The sequence below is a fragment of the Onychomys torridus genome, chromosome 8 (assembly GCF_903995425.1).
Source record: "Onychomys torridus chromosome 8, mOncTor1.1, whole genome shotgun sequence".
NCBI classification, from domain to species: Eukaryota; Metazoa; Chordata; class Mammalia; order Rodentia; family Cricetidae; genus Onychomys; species Onychomys torridus.
Window position 1 is genome coordinate 85,765,229 of NC_050450.1, and position 6,050 is coordinate 85,771,278.

The following is a 6,050-nucleotide window of genomic DNA, read 5'->3' on the forward strand; positions in this document are numbered from 1 at the left end:
CATAATACAAACCAAAAGGAATTTGTTTACAAAATGTCTTACTTCAGCAACAGTTGGAGCGAAGAAACAGGGTACGAAGCAGCAGTTAACTAAGGACTCTGCTAATTGTGTTAATCTATTACACCCGAGCAACTTCTCTCCCTAGCTAGAGAGAAGTCCGTCTCAGTCCTCCATTTGCACAGGGCAATCCAAGGGTCAGGGCAAGTAGCACCTGATTCTCGTGGGCTCAGCTGAGTCACATGTTTCCTTCTCTCCTCCCTGGCTAGTTTTTACTTTTCTCCGTTGACTCCTTCCTCTTTGTCTCCTCCACTAGCAGCTCCTTTCTCAGCTTCCTCTTCTTCATTGGCAGCTCCTTTCTCTCCTTCTTTGTCCTGAAGACTGATGGAAACTGCTTTGTTATAGCCTTCCTGGTCCTGAGCAATTTCAACTGCAAAAAATTGAATCCTGGGTGCGAAGATGGTGTTCTCCTCAGTGTAACCCTGGGAACAATCCAGTCACAGCAAAGTACCATAGCTGTACTCTTCCACGATCCCTTCAAACTTTAAGCAGAATGGCCTCCACTTCTCTTTAGCTATTCTGATTTGAGTTCTTCTGGGTCCAGTACATCTACCCTGAGCTGCTCAAAATTTTCATGGAACTTAGAGTGGATTCGGTCATCTACTTGGGTGAGTTTCAGGAACTGTGGGTCAGCTGATGAAATCAATTTGACTTCGGCATGTTGCATTGCTCAAATGGCCCAAGCCATCTCAATATCAGTGTCGTTGCCATATGACTTGGCTGGGAGAGAAAGAGCATGGGCCACTGACACCACTTCGCCAGAAACTTGCTCTACACTTTCGCAGGCGGTATCCATATTACAGCCGGGTAAGTGTGGCTTTACCTTTCCTGTTTGTTTTTGAAACAGGGTTTCTCTGTGTAGCTGTGGCTGTCCTGGAACTCATTCTGTAGACCAGGTTGGCCTCTGCCTCCCAACTCTGGGATTAAAGGCCTCAGCCACCACACCTGGCTAAACTTTTTTTTTTGTTGTTTGAGTTGGGACACCACTGCCACCAGAGATGAGGGAGAGTAGGAAGTAGATATGGTTGGTGATGGATGGGGTTAAGGAGGTAATTCAAGCCAGGCAGTGGTAATTGCAGCACTCGAAGGCTGAGGAAGAAGAGAGACCTCAACTAGAGGATACAGCAAGACTGGATCTCCACAAACCAGAAGAACAACAGTCTTTTGATCAAGCCTCGGAGTAATTCTGGGTGGTCAAAACCCACAATCTCCATTTCAGAGATGAAGAAACTCACAATACCACAGTGTGAGGGGTAGAAACACCAAAGGCCAGGCTTTTGACAATAAAGGAAGGGTAGGTAGAATTTAAAAGGCCCACTAGTCGGTTCTGCTGTACAAAAATTTACGGAGAATTCACCAAGTGGGTGATTCCCAGGTGAGCAGAAATAGGGGTGGAGCCAGGTGGTATCCCTAAGGAAGAGAGGAAAGACAAGACAGAGAGAGGCCGGGAGATCCATGCCTTTTGCCTTTAAAGGAGCAGCATGCAAATTTTAGGCAAAGCGATATGCAAATGAGATGCAAATTGAGTTGGGAATGAGCATCTGTTATTTCTGAGTCAACAGCTCAAGGACTTTTGGGTGAGCTCTCCCCAGCTTTCTCCCAGAGTTGCCAGGGTCAGGAACCCCTGACAGACGCCATGGACAGCAGGGCTCTGCGGAGAAAGGGAAGCCCCGCCCCCTGAGTCATTTATTCTCACATTCAGCTAACAAATGCTTGTAAAGCGCCTACTGGGTGTGAGGGCTGAGGCCAATGCCGAAGACAAGGAGGCACTCACTGTTGTAAGTAAGGTCTAGGTGCATTCCTTTGGGGCAGGGGGTTGGTGGCATAAACGATGAAGACTCTCACATCTTCTCGAAGCTAAGGCAGACTTTCCCAACCTCAGAGCGCTGGACATTTTCCATCTTTATTTAGCAACATCCTGGGTTTGGCTCACCAGATGAGTGATAGACGCAACCCTTGACCTGGAACAAATAAACATGTCCCCGGACATTGTCTAGTATGGAATAGGCAGAAAAAGTACCCAGGTTGGCCGGGGGGGGGCGGTGGCACACTCCTTTAATCCCAGCACTTGGGAGGCAGAGCCAGGCGGATCTCTGTGAGTTTGAGGCCAGCCTGGGCTACAGAGTGAGATCCAGGAAAGGTGCAAAGCTACACACAGAAACCCCGTCTTGAAAAAAACAAAGCAAAACAACAACAACAAAAAAAAAACGCTTTTGGGATTGGGGATTTAGCTCAGTGATAGGCAAGCGCAAGGCCCTGGGTTCGATCCTCAGCTCGACAAAAAAAAAAAAAAATACCCAGGTTGAAAACCACCACTCAAGCCAAACATGGTGGTGTGTCCTGTAAGCCCTTGGAGGTGAGGGCAGGAGGAGCCACATAGAAAGTGTGAACCCATCTGGTTACACCAGACCTTGTATTAAAAACAAACAAGGGGTTGGGGATTTAGCTCAGTGGTAGAGCACTTGCCCAGCAAGTGCAAGGCCCTGGGTGTGGTCCTCAGCTCCGAATAAACAAACAAAAACAAACAAAAAAAAAAAACAAACAACAACAATAACAGACAAACAAAAACACAAAAATTAATTAATTAAAAACAATTTTTAGAAGGACACTCAGATACCTAAGACCAGTCAGCATACTCCTTGAGCTAAGGACTTAGTGTTCTATATGTTTATTTTTAAATATTGTAGCAGGCTTTCAAATTTCTCTTCTTGATAGACAGTGGTATTACACACCTGTAATCCCAAAACCGAGGAGGGAGAGGCAGGAGGATTACTTCATCCCTGAGGCCATCTTGACCTACATAATAAATTGCAACCATGCCAGGGTTACACAGAAAAGACTGTCTAAATTTAAGAAAGAAGCTGGGTGGCAGCAGCGGTGGTGGTACATGAGAATCTCTGTGTGTTCCAGCTTCTCTGTGAGTTCCAGGCCAGCTTGGTCTACAGAGTGAGTTCTAGGACAGTCAGGGCTACACAGAGAAACCCTGTCTCAAAAAAGAAAAAAGGAAGGAAGAAAAGAAAGAAAGGAAGGAAAGAAAGAAAGAGTCAGCTAATCTTGGTTTGGGATACAGCCCAGTTAGTAGAATACATACCCAGCATGCACAAAGCTCTGGGTTCAATCCCAAATTCCACATAAATCAGGAGTGGTAGCACATGTCTAAAATCCTAGTACTTTGGAGCTGGAGGCAAGTTCAAGGTCACCCCAGACTACACAGTGAGATGAAGGTCATCCTGGGTTTCATGAATCCCTGCCTCCAAAAAAAATTTTTTTTCCTCTTTTAATTTCTTTCCACAGAACCGATCTTGCCTTGACTGCTGGTTCACACTCCGAGCACCTGCTGGGATTCATCCAGCCATGCAGGTTCTTGAAGAGCAAAGTAACCCCTAAAAATGTCTCCAGAGACCTTTGGTTTGCAAGGCTGTCCTTCAGTGCTTTCCTTTGTCCCTCTGTCTGTCTTCCAATTGGCTTCCGTGGGTCTGTGGGCTCCATACCTACCTCCATAGTTAGTTACCAAGAGTTGAAAAAGTCAGTTTTGCCAACCATTGCTTTCCATTGCTACCATGCCAGGCCCTGGAGTCCTGAGGGACCCCTGAAATCTTCCAGGGATGATGGGAGGTGCTGGCAGGGGTAGAGCCAGCCCGCAGCTCGGCCCTTCTAGGTTTTGTTTCTCTGAGCTTCTGTATCATATCCTTTGGATAAAAAGTCCCAAGTGAGGGTGGTGGCACATGCCTTTAATCCCAGTACTCGGGAGGCAGAGCCAGGCAGATCTCTGTGAGTTTGAGGCCAGCCTGGTCTACAAAGCTAGTTCCAGGAAAGGTACAAAGCTACACAGAGAGAAACCCTGTCTCAGAAAAAAGGAAGAAAAAAAAAGTCCCAAGTGGACATAAGTCCCAAAGAGCAGTCGCCAGCCATTCAGCCAGATGGGGAATGAGAAGCAAAAGGTTCCCTTTCTGTTCTGCCTTTGTTTGTTTGTTTTGTTTTTCTAAACAGGGTTTCTCTGTGTAGCCCTGGGTATTATGGGACTCACTCTGTAGACCAGGCTGGCCTCAAACTCACAGAGATCCACCTGCCTCTGCCTCCCGAGCACCAGGATTAAAGATATGCGGCACCATGCCTGGCAAGAGTCCCTGTCTTAACATGTCTGCTCTGGAGGGCATGGTTTGGTGTCTCTGGAGTGGCTGTTTGGGGGCTCTCTCAGCCTCCTGCCCAGCTCCTGCCACTGGTAGGAACAGAATGTGCATGTGAAAGAACACTGTACCGAAAAGCCAAGGGCTCTGTGTATATGCATAGAAAACAGACAGGATGGGAAGAGCAAATCTGCAGGCATCCCTGTCAGAACATGATGCCCAGGATGGAAGTGAGGGTCCTTTACTAACTGTCTCCCAAGCAGAACAGAGTCATCGTACTCCATCAACTGTGGAAAGAACTGAGGATTAGCAGGGCAGTGGTGGCGGTGGTGGCGCACACCTTTAATCCCAGCACTCGGGAGGCAGAGCCAGGTGGATCTCTGTGAGTTCGAGGCCAGCCTGATCTACAGAGTGAGTTCCAAAACACAGAAACCCTGTCTCAAAAAAGAACTGAGGTTTGATACCAGGAAGAACTTTCCAACTTAGCACCTGGGGGAAGAGCTGTCTGGGATAGGATAAGAGGGTATCCCTCCCATCAGAGCCCAGTCCCAGAATCCTACCCAGATAAATCTCCTGCAGCTCAGCAAGGGGTAGAGCCAGACTGGGGGGCTGTGCCTCACCCCACTGCCTGAGAACTCTTTTCTGTCAGAGCCTTGCCAGGAGCAGTGGGATGTATGGAGATCTTGTTCCCCAAGGGCTGGGGGATGGAACAGGCTTTCCCCAAACACCGCACCCTCTGCACCCAGGCACAATCAGGCATTTCATGTCTCAGAAGGGTCAGAATGAAAGGCCAGTGTCTGTCTGCTCCCCACTCCCTTCCATCTCGGGATTGTTCCATGTGCCCCTGGGTCACACCCTCCCCCCTCTCAGTCCTTCCCCTCCAGACCCTGTGTCTTACACAGATTGCTGGAAACAGAGGGGCTGTCTTTAGTTCTCTGTGTGGCTGGCACTGTCTCTGCTCCCCAACATGCTAGCGAGGAAGCTAGATGTTGATGGCCCTCCCTGTCACCCACAGGAACCCAGAGAGTTCAGGGACACAGCAGTGGCCAGGCCCTCGGATCCAGCCCTCTACTCCTTCCCCCTGTGTGTCCCTGCACTGTGGACCGTGGGCAGTGGGTGACTTCCCCATGGAGTTGAAGTACTTCTTCCCATTGGAGACTTCCCCCAACCTGGACTTGATTGACCAAGACCTGGTTGAGCAGCTGGACCCAAGAAGCCACTTTCATCCTTGCTTACGCGTCCCAAGAAAGGGATGTTTCTGTGCCACCTGCAAGCGCCCATAGCCAGTATGCTCTCCCCAATGCCACCTTGCCTTGGGACCACAATTTGGAAGCCTCTGACAGCCAGAAGCCACTGTCACTGTTCTCCAGACCCCCATGTTTGTCCCACCAGCAGCAGCGGCTGTAAGCAAGGACTGGACATTCTGTCAGCTTCACACCACCTTCCAGAGCACCCAGCCAGAAGTGCTTCCTGGATAAAATATTAAACACGCAAATCTGAGAAGCACCGTCACCAGCGACAGACTGCACGACCGCAGCCTGGCGAGGGAGATGCACGCTGTCCGGGGGTGGGGAGGTATATATATATATATAGACACAGACTTTGGATCTCTCTCTCCAATGTGTGCAAGGCAGAGCAGTGCCTGTGGAAAAATACCTCAGCAGCCTCCAGCTGGGATGGCCTGAGTCAGGAGGCCGGCAGGAGGGGGTCAGGAGGAGCCCCAAAGCCAAGCTGGGAGGGGCGTGACAAAAGCCCTTTGTGCCTGTATTCTGTGCAGTGTGGTTGGCCGCCTCAGCAAGGGAACAGGAGTTTGGTTAGAGGCAAGGCCTCACGATAGAAAGGCCAAAAAGCAATAGAGAAGAGGGG

At 49.3% G+C, this 6,050-nt stretch overlaps 1 pseudogene; it reads right to left on the bottom strand.

The window, feature by feature from the left end:
* Positions 1-269: 269 nt before the first annotated feature.
* LOC118588441 lies at positions 270-853 on the bottom strand (annotated as a pseudogene).
* Between the last annotated feature and the right edge of the window lie 5,197 nt (positions 854-6,050).